We start from the raw sequence: 24,665 nt of genomic DNA on the forward strand, positions 1-24,665 counted from the left end.
AAATGTTAGTAAATGACAGAGCCAGGAAAATTCCATGACCAAGCTTTCTTATTTAATTATCTTGATGTCTGTTTCACAAATAGTTTACCTTGGTGTACACTCCAGAACATTGTAATGTTCAAATCAAGTTACAGGAATGCTTTATAGAAATGTTATTATTTTCTGAGGTAAATGCATTGGAATAATGCCTTACCATATTATCAAGCTAAAAGTAGTTTAGCAACTTTTATTTTCAGAGTAGTCTGGACATTATAAAATTTCTGCCAATATAAAAATGAGTATTTTAAAAATGTATTGCTCAATACGCAAAGAATAAATAAATAGACATATTCAGAGGCCACAATCAAAGTGAGAATTTTTGGCTCAAATAAGACAGATATTATATTGGACAATGCTCACACAGATAACAATCAAACTCTGGAAAATATATATATATATATATATATATATATATATATATATACACACACACACACACACACACGCACGCGCGCGCGCACACACACACTTTTCTCATGAGGGCACATCAGTATGTGTGGCGCAGAGTAGCTAGAATACAAAAGCAGAAACCCACATTTATTATCTCAAAGAGTCGGAGGATGAAGTTCAAAGTTGTGGGAGTTAATGTAAAGTGAGAGACAAAGGTTTGAAATGAATAGGCTACAGAACAGGAAGACCCAAACTCTTCATACACACTTTTGCAAAGTTCTTGGCTGACACCTGAAACGTACTTGAGGGAGACAGAGAGAATCCAGGGATGATAGTGAAAAGTATCAGCTAGAAGACTGAAAGAACAGTAGAAATTCCTTCTGTTGCCCTCTGCAGAAGAGATTTAGTTTTGAATTTGAATCCAGTTAAAATAGTTACCTGCTAGAGCAAAAATAAACACTCTTCAGTGGAAAATAACAAAATCCAGTGTCTGTATAGCATATCCTAAATTTCTAGAATGTAAGTTAATTTTTTTCAAAGAAATGTGAATAAAATAGGAAAATAAGATACATAATTAAGATAGAAAACGGTCATTAGAAAACAACCAAGGGATTACCCAGGTGTTGGAATTAGCAGCCGCTATATGTTCAAAAAAATATTTTCAAAATAAAAAGAATGAATGAGGTATATCAGCAGAAAATGGCAACTATAAAAAAGAACTAAATGAAAATCAAAGAACTAAAATGTACAACATTGAAATAAAAAGTATAATGGATGACTTATTGGCAGATTGAAGATGGCATAATAAATCAACATAAAAAATAACAGATCCTCAATAACATGTAGGTAATATCAAGCACACTCATTTATGTTTAATTGGAGTTCCAGAAAAAAAGAAGAGAGAGAAAATAGGGTTAAAAAAAAAAAAGTCAAAGAAATAATGATTTGAATTCCTCCTAGTCAAGGAATGTGACCTTAAATATCCAAGAAACGAAGTGAACTCCAAAAAGAATAAATATAAAACTAATCATATATGGGTCACAATAAAACTACTAAATAAAACCACTAAAATACCACAATAAAATTACTAAAAAACAGACAAAAAGATAATTATGATAGCAGTCAGCAAATAATGACACATTACATAAATGGGAACAGTGATAATAATAGAATAACTTAACGTGCTTAAAGCAAAAAAACCTGTTGATCTGAAATTACATATGTAGCAAAATGTATTTCAAAAATACTGGCAAAATAAAGATATTTTAAAATAAAAATTGAAGAAGTTCATTGCCAGCATATATTCTGTATTTTAGAAAAAAGTCAAGGAAAATTCTTCAGGCTGAAAGAAAATGATGCAAGACAGCAAGTTGCGTATATAGGAAGGAATAAAGAGAACAGGAAATGGAATCTGAGAAAATATAGGACACTAGACAATTTTTTCTTTTCATTATTTATTACAGAACACATGACCCTTTAAAAGAAAAATTATGGCATTTAATTGTAGGGCTTAAAACATAAAGGTGTAATATATATCAACAGAGGCACAAAGAAAAGAGTAAATGGAGTTTTATTGTTGAAAGAGTCTTACGAGTTATGTGAAGTGGTATATTGACTCTGGGTAGACTGTGGATTAGTATAAATTTACAATAATCAAAACTGCATGATGATATTGGCATAAGAGCAGAAAATTTGATCAATAAAACAAAAAAGAAGTTCCAGAAACAGACCCTTACTTATACAGTCAATTGACTTCTTACAGATACCAAAGCAATTAAAAGAAAAGTCTTTTCAATAAACGTTGCTGGTACAACTGGATATCCATACGGGAAAAGAGTGAACTTCAATGTTTACCTCACACTATACAAAAAATAGTTTGAAATGGATTATGGACCTAGACTTAAAAATATAAACAAAAGCTAAACTATAAACCTACTTGAAGACAGAAATCAGAGAATATCTTCATGACCTGACTGTAGGCAAATTCTCGAAAAGGACACATAAAGCAGCAATAATAAGGGAATAAAATGATAAATTTCATCCAAATTAAAAACTTTTGTTAATCAGTAGATGCCATTAAGAAAAAAATTCTCACCATTCAATAATAAAAAAGAAACAATTGACAAAACTAACCAGCGGGCAAGATGTTTGAACAGACCTCACAAAAGAGATATTAAAAAGTCAGTAATAAGCACATGAAAATGTATACACATTGTAAGTCATCAGAGAAATGCAAATTAAAGACATCATGAAACATTAATATATATTTAATAGAATGGCTAAAAAAAGATTGACAGTTTCAAATATTGTTGAGGATATATGGCAGCTGAAACTCTCATACACTGATGGGAGAGTGAAATGGTATAATCTCTTTAGGAAAAATTTTAACAGTTTGTCTTCTTAATGTTAAACATATACCTTTCCTAGAACCCATCCACTGTACCACTTCATATTGGTACAAGAGAAAGGAAGACATATATCCATTAACAGAACTGCATGAGAAAGTTCATAGAAATTTTATTCATATGAGCTAGACACTAAAACCAACTCAAATGCCTACTGATCAAGAGAATGAATACACAAATTGTGGCATATTCTTATTTTGAAATATTACTCATCATTAAAAGTAAATTACTGTTGCATGCAATAAGATACATGAATCTCACAACGTTACATCAAATGAAAAAAGCCAGGTGTATATATTCTTTTAAATGGACAATAGGACATATCAACCATCTTTAAAGTGATATATATATTTACACTCGGTGAAACTGTCTTGTAATAACTTTCTCACAGAATTTTATATTAAGTAAAAATGCCTCATTCTTTAAGAATGAGAGCATTATGAAGACATTTTTCACCAAATGATATCAACTCTGTGTATTTGGGGAGGATTAAATAGAGAGCCCAGAAATAAACCCACAGACCTATGATCAATTAATCTTCAACAAAGGAGGCAAGAATATACAATGGAGAAAAGAGTCTCTTCAGCAAGTGGTGTTGGGAAAAACTGGACAGCAGCATGTAAATCAATGAAATTAGACTACTCCCTCACTCCACACACAAAAATAAACTCAAAATGGCTTAAAGACTTAAATATAAGATGAGACACGATAAACTTCCTAGAAGAAAACATAGGCAAACATTCTCTGACATAAATCTTAGCAATGTTTTCCTAGGGCTATCTACGCAGGCAATAGAAATGAAAGCACAAATAAACAAGTGGGACCTAATCAAATTTATAAGCTTTAGCACAGCAAAGAAAACCATAAGCAAACAAAATGACAACCTACCAAATGGGAGAAAATATCTGCAAATGATGTGACTAACAAAGGTTTAATTTCCAGAATATATAAAGACCTCATACAACTTAACAACAACAACAACAACAAAATACCCAGTCCAAAAATGGGCAGAAGACATAAACAAGCAATTCCCCAATGAAGGGTTAAATTAACTTTTAGAGAGAAAATGCTTAATATAGTGCCTAGTACATGCGAGCCACCAAGCCACCATTTCAACTTCATTATATTAGAATAACTATTGTTATTATCATTATTATTATTACTATCTTAAGAATATTTATCTCCCTTAGCAACTTCTATTCCTTATTAAAATTAATTGTTATTTTATTCCTTGGCAAAATAGATAGCAAAGCTCTGAGTTAAATAAGAAAATTTTGACTATGATAGAACTTAATTTATCCAAATGTCCTTTACCAAATACATCCAACTATCTGTGCGAAGCCCATCAAGTGAGAAGATGCAGAGTTTCTCTGAGCAGTTAATATTGATGTAGTTGAATCTATGCACTAAATCCAAGTAGTCTTTGTAGGAAAGCATCTCCCACACTCTTAACCTATTCTGCATGGTATTTAAAAGGTGGTACTGATTTCCCAACTCATAAGGGCTACAGTCAGACTGAAGACAAGAGGGAAAAAATGAGACAACAGACTGATGGTAGACAAAGTATACAAAATGTCATCATTTTTGGATACCATAGGCAGGGACAAAACACCAACCCACCTCAGTAGTCTTGGCCGATATTATTCAATCACGTAATTGTAGATATTCAGAATGTTTGATGTTGTCCACAAAATATGTCCACTCCATTTTTTAAAGGTTTATATCTAAGGGGATTCATTTTTATTATCAATTAACTGGATAAACTTCACTTATTAGAAAATCACTTCTTAAAAGATTGTATGTTTAACTGACCTTAAAGGAACTATCAGTCTAGAATGGTGGGGATGAATTTTGATAACATTATAAGGGAAAGAAAAAATAATTATCTGTCTGAACCAGATATAATGCCTTTCAACTTACTTACAAATCCTGTCAAGCTATTTATATGCCCTTAAAAGAACGATAATACAGCCTTCAGACTGATTATTTCATCAGGTTTATGGGGCTGAACTGCCATTGCCTTTTACTTGACTCTATCAAACCTGATGATGACAGGCACCAACACCTGATGTTTCTGGATATCTATGTGTTGGGGTGATGTATAGACATAGGTATAGATATAGGTACAAAATACAGATGTAGAGACAGCTACAGAGATACACCAATACATAGGCACAAACACAGTTTTCAGAACTACAATGCTGTGGTGTGTTTCCCCAGCACAGTACTTGGGTCATAGTGCTCCAACATTTTTTAAATGAGCAGAACAAGTGACATAGAATAGCTTCTCATTTTGCATTTTCCAAGGATTACAATTTAGGCTTACTGTTCTTTTTATTTGTTTAAAATTTCTCTGTAGAGAAACAGTGTTCAAGATGACTGACTCATATGAAGGGCACAAGACCTTCCCTCTTTCAGAAATCCTAAAATATAACCCTATGTTAAGCTGATTACCTAGACTGCAATGGCTTCTTTTGCCCCTATTTTTCTCAGCACCCTTTGGTAAATAAGCAAGACTTAAAAGTCTTGCCCTTGCCTTGCCATCCACAGAAGTATGTTTCCTGAGTTTCTCCTTGGAATAATTCAAGGAACCCATTTAGAAACAGTTCTATAAAGTTGTTGTCACTGCATCTATTTTAAGGATACCATTGAGAATGCTGTTTATTACTTCCAACAATGTACTCTTTATGAAGAACCTCAGGAGAAATCTTCACCAGCTCTTAGTACCAAGAACAGAGATTCGGTTACTGCCCCCTGAGCAACAGTGTTGTGTAACTAACGAGGTCTGCTTTTGCATGTGAGCTCCAGAAAGTTAGAGCTAAACTTGAGGCCTCCATTCAAGTTGGTGTACAGGCCCTTGTAGTTTTTCTGGTAGTCTTATCTTGGCTCCTTTTTTCTCCACCCTCTTGTTATTGTTTTAAATCTCTTTCTCCTCTGTTCCAATTTCTTTTCTTTTGTCATATTTTATGCATCACTGTAAAGTACAATCTTGTTTTGGAAGAAGGTTGGTAATAAACAAATATTCTCTTATTTTAAATAATGTTGCTATTTAAACAAATATTCAATAGGCACCCAGTTTCTCCTAGGAAGAATGATTTTTACTATCCTACCTTATCCTCTACAACAGTGCTGTAATTTAGGCATCAAACCTTTCATAGTAAAGAAATTGAGCGTCAGGCATATTCAGTAACTGGCCTGTAGGACAGAACTACATCCTTGGTGAACAGAAGCTCAAAGTCCAGTGCTCTTGTCACTAAATTCATAGCTTTCATTGGAATTAATTCAGATTCACTTTATATTTGCACAATAAAATCATGCTTATTCCAGAAATACTTAACTTAGGTTTTGAAGATTTTTTAGGTTATGGATAATTTAGCATCCATTACTCTGGCATCTTAGTCACAATAATCACTCCCTGGTGTTGGGACCAAGTAAACGTGGCTAAAACAATATTTAATCTATTCTAGTTTTCCATATGTTTTTATGCCTATTCATTTATATTTTCTTTAAGAAAGTTAAGCAAGTGTTATCCCCCCAGGTAGCCCTTATGTCAAAAGGATGGTAACTATAAATATCCATGTTTAATTTATATTGACTGCCCCTGTATTACTTCACTAGGCTACAAAGTACAACTCATAATGAACTTACTAATGCAGGGAATTTGGAACTCTGCCACTCTTTTAATCATCAAACCTGTCATGCCTTTATTCATTTACGCCTATTCTGAATATCAGAAGTAAAAAAGAGGGACTATCTCTAGTTTCATAAATGATGGCAATACTGGACACAATCCATATTTAACACAAACAGTAGGTGGCCACTGTCAGTTATTATTGTAAATCAAATTATTTCATTTTGTATCCTTGTTGATCTGCCCTTATTATGTGTACTTTGTGCAGAACAAGAAATCTTTGTAAGTAATGTTAAACACAAAAATGAACTTAATCTTTAAACAATCTCTTAGAAATATGGACATTTAAGTTGAACTTCTATTGTTTTTTGTTCATGCTGTAAGACCATCAATTCTGAAGGGAGGATTTGTGTCAAAATTAAACTGAGGGCCCATCAATTACACATTTTAAAGACTCCACTCAAATGCTAAAACAGGTGTAAACCACCATAAGCCCAGTGTAAAACTGTGCTCAGACTGAGGACAACCTGAGTGTTGCTGTTTGGCTTCTCTAGGAGTACTTTCTGAGTTGCTAAGATTGGTGTCCAGGAAGGTTTTTGCAGAGTGCTATGAGGAGACAGTGGAAGCAGGACTGGGCAGAGGGGCAAGATGGGCTGAGATGCAGTTGCAACAGCCACCCAATTTCAGTCAATGCCACAAAAACTTGGAAGCTGAGATGATTCTTCAGAGATGTCTCAACTTAAAGTCCCCAAACTTTATCACTATGGTCTTTGTCTTATTCAGGAAGAGGATATAGATATTTCTAAACTTTAGATTTGGGTAGGAAAATATCAGATTTTAAATTTATATTATAAAAGTTAGAGGTAACTATTAAAAATGAAAATACTATGTATAATTTCTCAACTGTAGAAGAAACAAAAAGACTAGAGACATAATATAACAGAAAACATGGCAAATAGAAAGCACAAAATGAAACTGCAGATAATAACCGTGGTAGATATATACATATACAGATGCATAACATGAAAATTCACATGGGCTAAAATCCTCAATTAAAAGACAGCAACTCTAAGGCTAAATAAAAAGAGTAAAATTCAGCTGTGGCTATTCGTAAAAGACAAATATAAAAACAAAGATTCACTAACAGGGATTATAATTTTATGTATGTGTGTGTGTGTGTATATATATATATATCCCTTGGTATCCATGGTGGATTGGCTCCAGGATCCTCTGTAGATATCAAAATCTGTGGATGCTCAAGTCCTTTATATAAAATGGCACAGAATTTGCATACAACCTATGCACATCCTCATGTATACTTTAAATTATCTCCAGATCACTTATAATACCTAATACAATGTAAATGCTATATAAATAGTTTTTGGCACACAGCAAGTTCAAATTTTGATATCTGGAACTTTCTGGAATTTTTTTCAAATATTTTTGTTCTGCATTTGCTTGAATCCATGATTGTGTATATATAATGCTAATTCATAAATACAAAACAACTGAAGTTAAATAGACTTAAAAGGGAGATAGAGGGATATTTCACACCAATAAAAGATAATCCATCAAGAATTTTTTATCAGCTTTGAGATATAATTGGCTTATAATACTGTGCAAATTTAAGGTGCACAATATGATGATTTAACCCTTCAAGAATTTGTAGTAAATATGAAGTTACATGATCCCAATAACACAGTCTGGGAATATATAAAGGGAAAATAAACAGAAAGTATGAACAAATCTACAGTTATAGAGATAGTTTCAGTCAGAGGGGAAAAAGAAAATTAGTAACAATAGAGAAGGAAAATATTTGAACTACAGAGCCATTCAGCTATGTTGAAAAATCATATCATTCATATATTCTAAAGCTGAAAATTTGCCCCCCTGAAAATGTTTTTAATGTGTCAAAAGGCTCTGAACGAAGTTTCAGAAAAAGAGTTCCCAAAATGCTTTAAGCAAATAGCAGCATCTCAGGCATAAATCTGTAATTTCCCCAGACTTTGTCTTTGACAGAAATAGCATTCACTGGACTGTATTAGTTTTGTATGTGTTGAATCACGCTACTTTATTTTTGTGCATCATACTATCTAACAGGGTTTTCTAGTATGATGTTTTATAGCAAAGATTGTTATTGTGCACTTTATTATCTGTGTCTGACACACAGTAGGCATTCATATAATGTTTATATGCTGAATAAATGAATGAATGTCCAAGGTTTTCCTTTTCATAGCATATTTGGTTTTTCTTGGGACTTTTCTAAAGAGTTGTTTCAGATTCATAGCAAAATTAAAAGGAAAGTATAGAGATTTCCCATATAACCCCTGCTTTCATATATGCATAGCCTTTTCCATTATCAACATTCCCTACAAGAATGGTACATCTGTTACAACTGATGAGCCTACATTGACACATCGTAACCACCCAGAGTCCATAGTTTAAAGTTCGTTTTTGGTGCTGTATATTCCATGGGTTTGAACAAATCTAAAATGACATGTATCTGTCATTATGGCATCTTATGGACTACTTTCACTGCCTTAAAAATGCCTTGTGATTCATCTGTTTATCCCTCCCCTAACCTCTGGCAACCACTGACCTTTTTACGGTCTTTAAAGTATTGCATTTTCCAGAATGTCACATAGTGGATATCATACAGTATGTAGCCTTTTCAGATCAATTTCTTTCACTTAGTAATATGCATTTAAGTTTTTGCCATGTCTTTTCTTACTTAATAGCTAATTTCTTGTTAGACTGAATAGTATTCCACTGTCTGGCTATATCACAGTTAATTTAACCATTCACCTACTGACGGACATCTTGGTGGCTTCCACGTTTCGACAATTAGGAATAAAGCTGCTATAAACATCAATGTGTAGGTTTTGTGTGGACATAAAGTTTTCGACTCCTTTGGATACATACCAACGAATGTGACTGCTGGATCATTTGGTAAGAGTATGTTTAGTTTTGTAAGAGTTTGCTGAACTGCCTTCCAAAGGGGCTGTACCATTTTGCATCCCCAAAAGCAATGAGTTCCTGTTGTTCCACATCCTCACCAGCATTTGGTATTGTGTTTTAGATTCTGGCCATTCTAATAAGTGTGTAGTGGTATCTCATTGTTGTTTTAATTTGTATTTTCCTGATGACATGAGACGTGAAGCATCTTTTCATATGCTTATTTGCCATCACTGTGTCTTCTTTGGTGAGGTGTCTGTCCAAGCCTTTTGCCTATTTTTCAATTGGGTTGTTTGTTTTCTTACACTGAGTTTTGAGAGTTCCTAGTATACTTGGAATAGCAGTCCTTTATCAGATGTATCTTTTGTAAATATGTTCTCCTAGCCTGTGGCTTATCTTCTCATTCCTTTGACATTGTCTCTCACAAATTGTAAGTTTTTAATTTTAATGAAGTCCAGCTTATTATTATTTCTTTCATGGGTCATGCCTTAATAGTGTATCTAAGAAGTCATCACCATACCCAAAGTCATCTATATTTTCTCCAGTGTTATCTTCCAGAAGTTTTGTAGGTTTGCGTTTTACATTTAGGTCTATGATCCATTTTGAGTAAATTGCTGTGCAGGGTGTAAGGTCTATGTCTAGACTCACTCACGTGTGGATTTCCAGTTGTTCCAGCACCACTGGTTGACACTTCATGTTGTTTTAAAAACTAAAACCTTGCACCATTTGAAAAATGCAAGACAAATTAAAAATCTAAGTTAAAAAATAAACTAAAAAGTATTTGAATAAAATATAGAAAAATAATTACATATACTCTGAATAGAAGTGGCCTTCTTAAATAAAACAGGATATCCATACACCATAAAGAGGGGAAAATAAAGAGACCCGACTGTGTCAGTCACAAGTACCTGTGACAAGGGGGGAGGGTACACCTCAGTGGTCGAGTGCTTGCTTAGTCAGCACAAGGTCCCGAGTTCCATCCCCAGGATCACCATTACAAATAAATAAATAAACCTAATTATCCCCCCAAAAAACCCAAAACAAGTACCTCTGACAAACACAAAGAATGTTAAGAGGCCATGGGAAGTCTATGGGAATTTTATTTTATAAAAGCTAGAAAATAATTGATGTTTGTACTTTACCACGTATTCTTAAAAATTAATAAGAAAAAGAAATGAAAAGGGAACTCCCTGAAGAAGAAACCAGAGAGTCAAGAAAAAGGAGGAGCAGGAGGAGGAACATGAATAGGAGCAGAAAAAAAAAACATAGTCTGCCTGAGTACTAATCAGGAAAATGCAAATATAAATAAGGATAAGACATCTTCCACTTACCAGACTGGCAAGAAATAAAAGGTTTCATAACATCCATCAAGTTCTGGCCAGGTGGTAGGCCCTCTAATACACCACTCGTGAGAATGCAAATTGATAGAATCTTTTGAAATGTAATGTTAAATTAACATTTAATTAACATTTAAAATTTCCGTAGCTTTGACTAAGCAGTTTTACCTTTATAAATCCATCCTCATTGGTTAAAAGTATATGTTGGAGGTTGTTTATGCAGTTCATTTTTATCTGTGGGAGAACTATAAAATAAATTATGCCACACACACAATACTGGAATGCGGGCATTCATGAAAAAGAACTGAGGACATCTGTTGGTGGTAAGCTAAAAAGATGATCACAGTAGAAAGTCAAATCCAAAAAGTAAATAGCAAAGTTGTAAGTTTTAATTTTCATAAATATATTTTAGACTATATATAAAGCATAGACACATTTATACAAATTGGAAAAAAATAGAATGGTACAAAATTCATATAGTAATTCTTCTGGTGAATAGCACTGGGTAGTGGGGATAGAGGTTTGGCCTTTTATGTCTTACTTTGTTAAAATGTTGTAGGATTATGGGTGGTTTTCCCTCTATATTTGTGGAAAGATGCTATTAACTTTCAAACAAAAGTTTACTGGAAAGAAAGTACAAAGAGTGTTTGAGAAGGACATTTGAATAAAAATGTAACATAATAATGGAATAGAGAAAAAATGACAGCCTTAGAAATAGTAGTAATACTAGTAAAAGCTACACAGATCCAAAATCTGTCATCTAAAACCCTCCCAGGCAAAATGTGTTTTAGAATTCAGATTTTTTTCCCCCAGATTTTAAAAAGGTAGTAACGGTGTGTTTACCTATTAGGGAGGGCAGGGGGGAACTGAATAATGAAGAAAATAAAATTGAAGTAAATGGGAAGGAGGGAGAGGGGGGCTTTGACACCAAAAGAGCCCCTGCGTGTGATGCCATCAACATTCTTTGCAAGTAAACCATGGCCCCAAATTGTGAAACAGCTCTCATAAATGTAGACTAATGCAGCAGAACCTGGCAACATGAATTAGGAATACTGGAAACTGCAGTTGGGAACAATCACTAGAAGGTCTATAGAGGGGGACCGATGAAATTATCAGAAACTAAGGTGGTAGGATTAGAAGTTGAGACAAAACTACGAATTTGCAGACTTTCATCATACGTTTCAAGACATTACTGTATTAAAAGGATATTGCCATGTTCCATAACAATTCTGATTTATGATGAAGCTAATGATATTTTCTGGTCTTGCAATGGCTCTGTCTCAATATCACATAGCAGTTTCTCATCTTTATTTAGCCTCTGAGCTGAGGACAGCTTGGCAGAAATTTGCCCAGGAGGCTCGTGTGCTACCCACTCACACCTACGCACACCAGTGGATGCCATTCACAGATGGCCAATTTCCCCCACCAATGGGATTACATCAGTCATCAGTGAATAAAGCCCAGAGATTTTTCTTATGAAACCTTTGTCCTGAAGTGACTTGCTCAGGAACACACAGTAAGTGCAAGATCTGTTGATTGAAACTTTCGCTCTTGGCTTGGCAGAGCCTTTCCACCAAACACTTTTGTCCTAGGTGAGAATGTGAACAAAAGGAAAAGCTCTCTAACATAACTCACTGAGTTTCGAAAGTGTTCCATCTTTGGGGTTTTATTCTTCTTCTTTTTTTTTAATATTTTACTTTAGCTTGGCATGTAATCTCACCTGACTAGGAGGTCTCTTTTGAGTCAACAGTAGAAAAAGCAAGTCAATTCTATGCAGCGACCATCCACTGAGAAGTCATTGGCTAAGACCTGGAAGATTACTGCATGTGGAGGCAGCTACTCTCTGTGCATTAGTGAAACTGAGCATGAAACAGGAGCTGTACATATAAACCTTGTTCAAGCCAAGACGAGAAAGAAAGAGAACTGACATTGCACTAAAAAGAGTCCAAACTCAGCCATTTAAGAGGTGACTTGTCTGACAGTGTCTTGAAATGAGATTAGAGGCTGATTAAACAAACTCAAATAAAGGAAGCGGCAGTGCAGACAACATTTCAACTATTACTCATTCTTTTATAGTCTAAGTATTTCAAGATTCTTAGAACATGCTGTGATTTTTTTTTAGCAATGCAGAAAAACTGAAAAACCTTTACAAAAGCATGGTTACAAATAAAGTTTCCATTCAAACATAACGATCTTATTTTGTCAGTTTCAACCAATATTTTAAGAGCCTAGTGTTATAGCTTGCTATTTTTCTTTCATTTCAGATTTTTCAGTAAACAAATGTATCACCATGATTAAGAGATGACTAGACAGAAGCCATTATGCTTTAGATGTGCCTTGAGACAATTCTCACCATTCAGACTCCTGCCTATTTAGTTCCACAGGGGGTCTTATAAACCTATCCCTACTTGATATGCTTTCTTTTTAAACCTTATAAAGATTGAAGTAGTGAAACAATAACCACTTTGCCAAAAACTTACATTGCACTGTAATTTGGACCAAAGGCTCAAGGCCTTCTTTCTCTTCAACTTTTCCCTATGTTTTTGTTTAAAAATGTCATCACAATGTGTTATATTCATAGTCATGGTGACAAAGGTACTTTGAAAGTCTTCATAAAGAGGTAATTAGTAAGAACTCTGGTTGAAAGTTGCAAAACCAACTTGAGCTTGCTTTTGTTAAAAAGAAAGTGGAAATTTATAACAATATAGAAGGGGCTCATGGAAGATTATTATAGAAATGCTTGGACATGTGAACAGAAAATCCTTCAGACTTTTTGTCTCTGTAGTTCAGTAAACATCTTTGCCCTTTCCTCTGCAGATCTTCTTTTCTGCCTTCTCACTGCATGTAACAGAAGATGATCAAGTCACAGTTCTCAAGATTATAGCATCTCTCAAAGTAATACTGAACTAGAATTTTTTAGTCCAAAATAAAAAATTATGGAGTAGAACTTAACTGGCCTGGCTTGAGTCAGGTATCTACTCTGTATCCAATCAGCTGTGGTCAGAGAGGTATTATTATCAGAAATCTACCACTATGATCGAATGTGAGGGAGGGAAGATCCACTTAAGAATGTTGTTTAACATACACTCTGGAATATGTCTACTAAAGCATCCTGCTTAGGTCCTCTACAGGCAAATACATCCTTCTTCCTACACATGCAGTTCCAAAGATGCCTTTACATAACATTGTAGGCAGATTTCCAACATAGTCCCCAGTGATTCTCACCTCTTGATATTTATGCCCTTGTGTAATCCTTCCCCGTAAGTGTAGGCTGAACCTAGTGACTTGCTTCTAACCAACAGAATATGGCAAAGGTAATGGTATGCCACGTCTCCGATTAGACTAAAAAAGATTTTGACTACAGTATTGCCAGGAGGTTCTCTCTACTGCCCTCTTGATTTGCATGCTTTTATGAAGTGGGCCATATTGGAGAGGCCCACAGGGCAAGAAACTGAGGCATAACTTCTGGCCAATAATTAGCAAGGAACTGAGGCCCTCAGTCCAATGATCTATGAGAAACTGAATCCTGCCAGTAGTCACCTGAGCTTGAAAGCAGATCCTTCTGCAGTCAAATTTTGAGACGAGGACAATCAGGCAATACCTTGACTGCAGCCTATGAGAGATCCTGAAACAGAGGACCCAGCTAAGCTGTGCTCAAATTCCTAACTCACAGAAGTTATGAGATAATAAATGTGGGTTATTTTAAGTTGTTAAGTTTTGGGGCAACTCAGTACACACCGTAACTGATGCACATGACGTGATCTACGTATATCCCATCAACGGCTGCACATATGCCCATCCCCAACCTTCTAAGGTGACCATCCGGAGTCATGAACTGATTCTTCATCCAGAGGTAATTTACTTGAGCCACTTTGCTCCCAGCTTATAATCTCTGGATGACATTCATTATACCTTTGATTTAATCTTTACTTAGTCTAGGGTGATTTCTCTCTAAAGGATAAACTTAACAACTGATTTTACACACATTTATTGAGAACCTATTACCAAGCACTGTTCTAAGCACCTGGGGTATATCAGTGAGCAAAACATACAAAGATCTTTGCTGTTATAACTTGATATCCTGGCATAGGGAGATGGAGAAAAAAAGACATAATAAATCTTCATTTCATTAAGTCTGGGAGAGAAATTTCTTCACATTTTTAACAACTAATATCTGGGTGCATCTAACAATTGGTAGCATATCATGGTTTGATCAGCAGCTTTTCTTCTTTCCTAGTTGTACCATAAAATAATGGTACATCTGAAAGTTGTTGATTCTTAGATTTGCTGATTATATAAATTATATAGTGTATTAGAAGATATAAATGGTTTGAAAAAGGGCTGGGGTTAGATGGGAGGGAGCAGATGGTAGTATTAAGTGGGATGGTCTGGGCAGGCCTTACCTGGACTTACTAAAAAGGTGATATTTGAGAAAAGCCTTGAATATGTGAGGGAGGTAGCAAAGCAGATACCTGAGGAACACTGCAGCCAGAGAAAACAGCTAGGTGAGAGGACCTAAGGCAGACACATGCCAGGGGTTTTCAGCGGCAGCCCACAGGCCCCTGTGGGTGGAGCACACCTAGCAAGAAGGAGAGAAAGAGGGGAAGGTAGTGGACTACTGGGAGTCCGCTCAGGTGAGACCTTAGAAGTGGGTGGAAAGACTTTGGCTTTTACTCTGGATAAAGCAGGAAGAGCCACTAAAGGATTAAGAGTGAGAAGATCTGACTTAAGTTTTGTTTTGTTTTGTTTCAATTGAAGTATAGTTGATTTATAATCTTGTGTTAGTTTCTTGTGTACAGCATAGTGATTCAGTCATATATATATGTGTGTGTATATATATATACATATATATATATATGTTCTTTTTCATATTCTTTTTCGTTATAGGCCATTAGAAGGTAGTGAATATAGTTCCCTGTGTTATACAGTAGGAACTTGTTTTTCAAGTATTCTGTATATAGTAGTTTGTATCTGCTAATCCCAAACTCCTAATTTACCCCTACTCCCTCTCCCCTTCCCCTGTTTGTTTTCTATGTCTGTGAGTCTGTTTGTGTTTTGTAAGTAAGTTTATTTGTCTCATTTCTTTAGAATCCACATATAAGTGACATGATGTGGTATTTGTCTTTGTCTGACTTACTTCACTTAGTATGATAATGTCTAGGTCCACCCATGTTGCTACAAATAGCTTTATTTCATCCTTTTTTGTAGCTGAGTAGTATTACATTTTATACACACACACACACACACACACACACACACACCTTTATCCAGTCATCTGTTGATGGATATTTAGGTTGCTTCCATGTCTTGGCTACTGTAAATAGTGCTGCTGTGAACACTGGGGTGCATGTGTCTTTTTGAATTATACTTTTCTCCAGGTATATGCCATTACTGGGGTTGCTGGATCATATGGTAAGTCTATTTTTAGTTCTTTAAGGCACCTCCATACTGTTTTCTATAGTGACTGCACCAAATTACATTCCCACCAACAGTGTAGGAGTGTTCCCTTTTTCCACACCCTCTCCACCAATTATCATTTGTGGACTTTTAAATGATGGCCATTCTGACTGGTGCAAGGTGACACTTCATTGTAGTTTTGATTTGCATTTCTCTGATAATTAGCGATATCGAACATCTTTTCACGTGCCTTTTGGTCATCTATATATCTTTGTTGGAAAAATATCTACTTAGGTCTCTTGCCCATTTTTTTCATTGGTCTTTTTGTTGTTGTTATTGAGTTGTATGAGCTGTTTGTATATTCTGGAAATTAAGCCCTTATCAGTTGCATCATTTGCAAATATTTTCTCCCATTCTGTAGGTTGTTGTTTCATTTTGTTTATGTTTCTTTTGCTGTGCAAAAGCTTGTAAGTTTGATTAAGTCCCATTTGTTTATTTTTGCTTTTATTTCTATTGCCTTGGTAAACTGACCTAGGAAGATTGCTACAATTTATGTCAGAGAATGTTTTGCCTATGTTTTCTTCTAGGAGATTTATGGTTTCCCATCTTATTTTTAAGACTTTAAGCCATTTAGAGTTTATTTTTGTGTATGAACTTAAATGAGTCACTTGGGCTACTGTATTAAGATTCTAAGAGACTGCCTTTTCTCCATTTCATATACCTTCCTTCTTTCTGGCTTAAGTTTCCAAAGGGTCACTCTGGCCACTGTGTTGAGGTTAGGCTCCACTTGAGCAGAGGTTCTGCTATTATTTTATCATTTGCATTTAACACTAAAAATACTGTATGTTAGGTTCCTCTTTCTTTTGGTTCATCACACTCCAGTGTTGGTGAGAAATTTTAAAAAAACTCATGTTTCCTGTTCATAGTTGCTGTAACTAGACCCAAGGTTTTACTTTTTGTATATGTGTGTGTGTGTGTGTGTGTGTGTGTGTGTGTGTGTGTGTGTGTGTGTGTATGTATACAGTTGTCAATGAATTAAAGACATTGAGGTTTTATCCTTTTATGCTTTTATTGGAGATTTATTGTATATGAGGGTAGAAATGCCATATATTTTTTTCCTTTGCATATTTTACTGTGAATAGAAGAATTATGTAATATATTTCTGTAGCATGAATTGCACACTTGTAACAAACATCTCTCTGTATGTACACTATCTATATATGTTACTGCCTGTCAATAATTCTATAGGAAAGTATAATATGTAATGAATTTTTTCTTGTTAGAATCTGATCTTCATCCCTCTTCCCTCACGTCTCATGATTCAATTAAACTTACGGTTTTAAACACTATCTATATGCTGAGCACTCCCCAAAGAACCAAACAACTTCTAAATTCATATTCACATTTCAACTGCCCGCTAAGAATCTCCACCAGTAATTTTCATAGGAACCACGAACATACTGTATTTAGAACTAACTTTAGCACCTTCCACCCACAAATTTATTCTCTTCACCCCCAGTTAAGTTAAACTTTCTACCCTTCATCCCAATTCACCCGGTCACTTAACAGATTTTAGTAATGACTCTGTAAGCTGTTATTTTATACACATATGTGTTCTTTCATATACGTGTGTGTACATATATGTGTGTATATACATATACATGTTATTTTATATATATGTGTGTGTATGTGGTCCATTACCCACCCTTACTATTTAGTCTAGGCCATGCACTTTCCTTAAGTAGACAAACTTAAGAGCTTTCTCAAAAAGATCTAAATTTGATTCCCAGTTCTACCTCTTCCTTATATTTAAAAGCAAAACAAAGATACCTTTGCCCCAGTCCCTCATCTGTGAAACAGAGATAAAATGTCAGCTTCATAGAGAGTGTCTGAAAGCTGCTTTCATTGTGCTTTGTACCCAGTAAGAGCTCAATAATAATTGTTATATAATTATATACATATACTTACTGCTATAATAACGTTATTAATTATGTTTTAGATAAAAGTGGATTTGAAATAGCTGTCTTTAGCTTGTAAAAATAGGGATGGTTTATTTTTAATGTTATAAAATGAACTATAACTTTTTTATCAAAAAATAAAATAATCTTTTAAAAGTTTTAATTAAATCAGGGTTTGCCTCTACTTTTATTATTACAATTGAAAGTTCTTAATCACAGGAAAAAGAATATACTACTAGTGAAATATTTGCTTCCTTAAATTATCATTACATTAAACTTTCTCTTTTTAATGTTTACCATAATAATTTTCTGTCTTCTGAAAACATAGCTATTAACATAATTCATGGCCAAATTGGTCAGCTACTTGATAAAATATTAAATAATGAGTATCTCCCACAGAGTCTCTGCCAGCCTATATGGATTTTATTGAATACGCTGGTACATTTCCGATCCTTCAAGATTTCTCTGGTATCGCACTGGGCACTGGAGCTGTTGTTTGCAATAAATTAGCTAAGGCCACATCAAATGCCACAGAGGACCAGTGCAGTGTACCGGATAAGAGCTGAGACTCCTGAGCCTCACCCTCCAGGTTCAAAATCACAGCTTCCCCATTACTGAGTGACTCTAGGCAAGGCAACCAAACCCTGTTTCTGCACATGTAAAACATGCATAACACTACCTGATCACAGGGCTGTTGTGACTGTTAAATAAACAGTCAATAAATTTAGAAGGTTTTTATCACACTTGAGAGAAACACAGAGGGCATCAACACATAAAAGACTGAATTCCTGCAGTAAAAAGAACTTGTTTACATCTTTCACCCCAGTATTTCCTCAAACTCCTTCATTACCCCCTTTTCAATAATACCTTTAAATATGTCAAGTATTAGTGTTCTAGGGATTAAAATGTAAAAGTTGCTGTGTGAAAAGGATGAGATTTGGGGTCCAGAAAGACTGGCTATCTACTCCCAGCATGACTGCTTACACTCGTACCTGTCAGCAAGCCGAGTTTTTCATAAATGTTGATTTTTATCAAACACAACAATAACTCACAGAACTGATACCAGTTTTAAATGGTAAAATACATACAATATTTAGCACGGAGCCTGCTATTTAGTCCCAGGTAATGTTCTCTTCCTTCCATCTTCCCTGTCTTCATTCACTCTTCAAGAAGTACTTAAGGTGATTCACTTTGCCGTACACCTGAAACTAACATTGTAAACTGACTACATTTCAATTAAAAAATGACTTTTAAAAATTAAATTAAAAAAAAGTATTCAAGGAGAAATGATAACCAACTTGCAGGAATGGAGTACCAGAGGCCCAAGTATTTCATTAGTTAGACTGCCTTCTAGGGTCCCTTCCAACTGTGACATGCTGTGAACCTATGATTCTAATTCTAGAAGCAAGGAAGTGGGAAAAAGTGGTCCACACCAGATGCTGAATCAGTGCTCGTTAATTTTAGGCAAATCTAAGCATATCAGAAAGGTTGTGATAAGCACTAGTTCCTCTCTTGCTATTCTTGTCTTGTACTCCAACAGTCTTGAGGGGAGAGAGATCAAGGATGCTCTCTGCTTCTTGCCTTGAGGGTAGTCATGGTTAGGGGCTAAGGGCACTTTGTTGACTAATGACGGACATAAGCAAGCCTATATAAGGGTCAACATTTCTTTCTGGCTCTTTGAATGCTCTTCCTTCCAGAAGGGTAGAGCCCCAGTACCTTACAAGAGAGTAATACCTGACACAGGTCCTAGCATCTCTGTCCCAGTTTTCTTTCCACCTCTTAGGGCTTCCTCTTGCTACTGATTTCACCCTTCTAGACAGCTTTTCTTCACAGTTAGAATGTGAAGAGCCAAGATTCAGAATGAGCTTAAGAGAGATATAAAGTCTTTTTGCAGAAATTTGGTTTCAGGTAAAAGGTAGCTATGTCAAAGCAAAGAGAAGTTTTCACCTAGTTCAGCCTAGCTATCTAGGAAACTAAACTGGGGTTTGGGGTAAAGTCACATCAAGCAACCTTGCTTCATCTTAGGTAGGCATCCTTTGACTTTGGGACTAAACACTGCAGTATGTGGTTAGTCAAGCACAGGGACCTGATACTCAGATCGGCTGTACTTCAGGATCTGTGCTCCCCTCCATAGGTTTCCAATATACTTTCAATGGTAGAAAAAGGCATTACGAGAATGTACCATTGTCCAGTAATGACGTGTGGCTTTACTACTGTCCTGCTTCCTAAATTCAGGAAATTGAAATCAGAAATACAAAAATGGGGGAAAATGATCAAATTTCACAATTCTTTGGTTTAATTCTACTGCTGGATTTTCATTTTCCTGAACCTGTTTGGATGCCAGTTCTGCAGCGAAATATCCGTCTACCACAAGGCTTTAGAGAACAGATGTGAAAGAGATTAGATAGACTCTGCCTTAAAGCAACTTGCCATTTGCACTTGGGGATTGAAAAGGGGGAGGATTAACTTGTGGTATTGGCCCATGTAATACCCATTTTGTTTCTCTTAAGATTTATTTCCATTTGCTCTGTTCTAGTGCAATCCTCACTATTTCAATAAATGGTTAATCTTATTCTCTATTAGGGTGAGTCCTGATTCTGAAGCCCACTGTGGTCCATCTGCCAACAACAATGCTTAAATAATGAAAACACTGGCTTTTATCATTATAAAGCCCTACGATGGGCTGATTAATTTCAGAATTGCATTTTATGGATTCTCACTATTCTATACTTGCACAGATTCATTTTGACAAGCCACGGTCCACATTCTCACTGCGAACTGAGTGGGATTATTTCAGCTACCCAAATTTACATGTACAACACTGGAACAGGAACAATCCTAAACAAAACAGGCTCTGTGGTTGGTGATTATTTCATCATCATAGTACTGAAAACTTCAACTGGAGAAAGGGAATGTTGAGGGTGAACAAGTAACTGTGCCCCATGAATAGCCTGTCTTGAAAATAACTGTAAATGTTAAGTTATAATTGTAATAAAATTACACTACAATTAAGTCAACAGAGCATATTTCTATTCATCTGGTGTCCTTGCTCTGCTCCAGGGGACCAACCTTGAAACTGTCACTGAGTATCACTGAGCCTCATTTTCTTCATCTGTAAAATGAAAAATTGATTTAAATGACCCACAAGGTCTCTTTCAGATCTGAAAGTGTGATTCTCAACTCACATGCCCTGCTAGATACACAGATCTACATATCTAACTAGATACACAGTATGAAGAGTTACTACGAATGCCTGTGGTTAGTATTACTTTTGTATAACTGAAGTTTTTTTCTTCAATGTTTACTTTTCCAGCATCTGCAATTACTGTCAACATCAATAATGAATTGTCATTATTATCACCACAGACAGTCTCTCAGGGTGAAAAGAAAAAGGTTGGCCATGGTGAAATGCCCCTAGCTCCTGCCAGTTTGTCCACTGGCTCCCACTGGCTCACTGCTGGGCCTTTGCACTTGCTGTTCCCCCTTCAAAGGTCATTCCTGACCAAGTCCCTGCTTTTCCTGGCTAGCTCTAATTCATGCTGCATGACTCATTTCAAGTCAGCTCCTGTAACACGGTGAACTTAGCCCTACTGTTGTACAACACATTGCAAATGCCAATTTATGTCCCTGCCTCCTATTATACTGTCAATTTCATAAGGGATGGGTCCACATTTTCTTTTTTGTCCTTATGCCAATGCTCAGCACAGTGCTTGAAGTAAGACTGGCGTAAGTCTGCACAGAGGATGGAAAGAAGGGAGCCAGTGTCTATTAGGGAATAGGGAGTTGAAGAGATAACAGAAGGGCAAGGCCAGTTAAAACACTTAAAGACTAGATGCTGACACGTATTCCTACATATCCATCAGTTCTGGGAAATGAGCCATACACAACCACATCTGGGGTTGATCATTTCCTGGGAATGGCTGGTGACTGGAAGTGGGGAGGGGCTCAGAGAACATTACTCACTCCTGAGCAGCTTCAAAGAAAGCTAAAGTAAAAGTAATTAGAAACTGTCTTTTCCCACAATATACCCCTAACATTTAAATTCTCAAATTTCAGAGAGGGGAGTGGGGAGAAAAGGAAAAAACTGTTTATGTGGGTGCATACATATGCTAGCCTCTGAAAAAGATTTCAGAAAAGTGATGTGTTTTTAAGTGAAGGTAAACCATTTTTTCAGTATCTCACTGATAGGCTGAGGGATATGAAAGACTCTAGTTACAGAATCAAGTTCAAAGCAGCAAGTGAAATGAAATTTTTCTGGAATTGAAAAGTAAAAGTTTAAGTTCAGGTAAAGACGCTAGTGTAATTGTATTGGATGGTGTGAATGCATCACAAGAAAAGTGTGAAGGTCCCTGTTTTAGGAGAGGGAAGAGGTTGGCAGCAGGTGGTCTAAAGAGGGTGGCTACGTGTGCTGCAGATGAACTGAAGCAGATTACAATGGACCAAAATCAATTTCTTTGTAGTTTTAACAAGGGCGTGCCAGTTTATCTACATATTTATCTGTGCAAAACAAATAGATGCTGCGAGCAGAAATACCACCTCCCAGCCACACGTGCTGAGCATGCAAGACTATGAATAGGAATAATAGCGGGTGGGACATGTGATGAGGATGCCAGAAGGAGCTCCCGCCCTGCAAGTAGCCACCTGCCCATGGAGAACACCTACTCATGCTCAGTGGTAACTGACAAAGGCTTTTTTCATTTGTTTTTCATCTTGTCTGCCTCTGGCTATGTGAAGCAGATATACTAGAAATCTGGGCAGCGAAAGGTTGAAAGTAGTGATTTGTCTCATAAGACAGTGTAATGAACAAATAGCTATTCTTTCAAATCTGTATCTTCTTATATTTCTATATAAAGTTGATGCTCAGGGCAGTTACTGTTTTCCTCAACTTCTTCTTGAAACTGATGCCTAGCTTTCTAACAGAAAAAGATAGGGAGACAAAGACATCTAGCAGTGATTCTTCAAAATCTAGCCCATAATGGACTCTATATGCTAAATAAAACTGAGATACAGTGGAAGTGGTTTCCTTGGTAATAATAGCTACAAAAGTAATTTTCAAACTTGCAAAACTCTTTGTGCCTTTTTTACTGTAAATATTCCAGTGGCACAAATAACTAAATTAAGAGTAAAATGATGGGGGAAATGGGGGAAGGTCCAGGCCCCTAAAGGTGGACGGTTTGGTTAAAGCAGAGCAAACTGGGAGTAGAATAACAGGTTATGGGTTATAAAAAGCTGAAACAGGGAAGAAATGAATTATTTAGCTTGGTTCAAGGGAAAAGAGGTAGATATGAAATTCAGAAAAGAATATTTCTCTGTCAGGAGAAATATCCCAGAGAGAGAAAAAAATGAGTTAGTAGTTCCATAATATTCCAGAATAGTCTCTGAAAAGAAGTTAGGCAAAACTCCATCCTTCTGGACAATGGAAAAGTGAATCATTGCAAAACATTAAAGGCAATATTAGAGCAGCCATACTCTTCTGAAAGGAGGGTGAAGATTTTCTCTTCGAGGCTCTAACTGTTATGACTCTTTGGTTCACCTGATCTGGAATGATTATTTTTTTTAATTGAAAAAACAAAACATGTAACTGTAACCCAATCCATAGGATCTCTCTAAAGAGAAAGCAAATATTAATGAACTGGTTTTCATTCTTAAAAACAAAACAAGCAGGTTTCTGAAAATTCTCCAAACAGGGCACATTTTCTGAGCTTGGAGAAGGGGTAAAGAGCCTAAGTACTGTAACAGGAGTGTTCTCCGGTGGAGCCTAACAGGGTTCTAGCACCCTCTTTGGAAACATGGTGGGGGCACCTGTGGTTTAAGACTGACCCTTGCAGTTAAGAACTTCAACAAATCCGTAAGCACCTCTGAGGATATACCGAGAGTCACACGACCGCTTGTTCCATTTATACGAAAGCCTGGTTCAACCAGAGACACACAGGGTCCCAAGGCAGGTCTCCCTGTGCTCTCAGGGAAGAGGGGAAAATCTGTTCTAAGGCACTTTGACTTCAGTTGTCTCTCACTTTCCGCTAAATATAGAAATACAATTTCTGATATTAAAGGAACTGTATCACCGAAAGATTAAATTACAGTAATAGCTTACGTGTTCTGACTGCCTACAGTGCATTATTGTCAATCTTCCCAACCTCCCAATAGTGCTATTTGCCCAGCTTTACCAGTCAGGAAACTGACTGCAGTTCAGTCTCTCTCCCAATCTCTCTCTCTCTTTCAGTGCTGGGGGTGGGAGGTTGTTTGGTCTAAGCTTAAACAGTTAAGAGCCTAAACCAGGACTCAAACTCACCTATGCATATCTTCAGTACTCTATTTTGCTACACTTCTAAAGCTTATTCCTTGGTATTCAAAGGCTTTCACAATCTGATCCCAATATATATTGTTACCTTTTTTTTTTTAAATCACTCTCTATGACATGTTCTACATGTGCGATTAAGTAAACCTCTTACAGTTCGATGGATATTTTCTGTCCTTTCCTATATTCAATCTTTGCACATACAAATCATACCCAACACACTTACCTATGTCAGATTCCAATTGCTCTTTAAGA

The 24,665-nt window shown here is 36.0% G+C and overlaps 1 protein-coding gene and 1 long non-coding RNA gene across 6 annotated transcripts in view; one reads left to right on the forward strand and one right to left on the reverse strand.

Moving 5' to 3' along the window:
- LOC135321060 (uncharacterized) overlaps window positions 1-12,881 on the forward strand; it is a 36,318-nt gene extending 23,437 nt beyond the window's left edge. Inside the window, exons 6-7 of one of the 3 annotated variants that reach the window (XR_010380487.1) lie at window positions 12,073-12,273; window positions 12,460-12,881. This is a non-coding gene — a long non-coding RNA (uncharacterized LOC135321060). Of the gene's footprint in view, window positions 1-9,253; window positions 9,506-12,072 lie in introns of those variants that run through there. The other 2 variants (XR_010380483.1, XR_010380491.1) reach the window with 2 other exon arrangements.
- The window catches only part of BANK1 (B cell scaffold protein with ankyrin repeats 1), a 384,383-nt gene that overhangs the window by 322,563 nt on the left and 37,155 nt on the right, over window positions 1-24,665 (reverse strand). The gene's annotated exons all lie outside the window — the stretch shown is intronic.

The sequence above is a fragment of the Camelus dromedarius genome, chromosome 1, assembly GCF_036321535.1.
Source record: "Camelus dromedarius isolate mCamDro1 chromosome 1, mCamDro1.pat, whole genome shotgun sequence".
NCBI lineage: Eukaryota > Metazoa > Chordata > Mammalia > Artiodactyla > Camelidae > Camelus > Camelus dromedarius.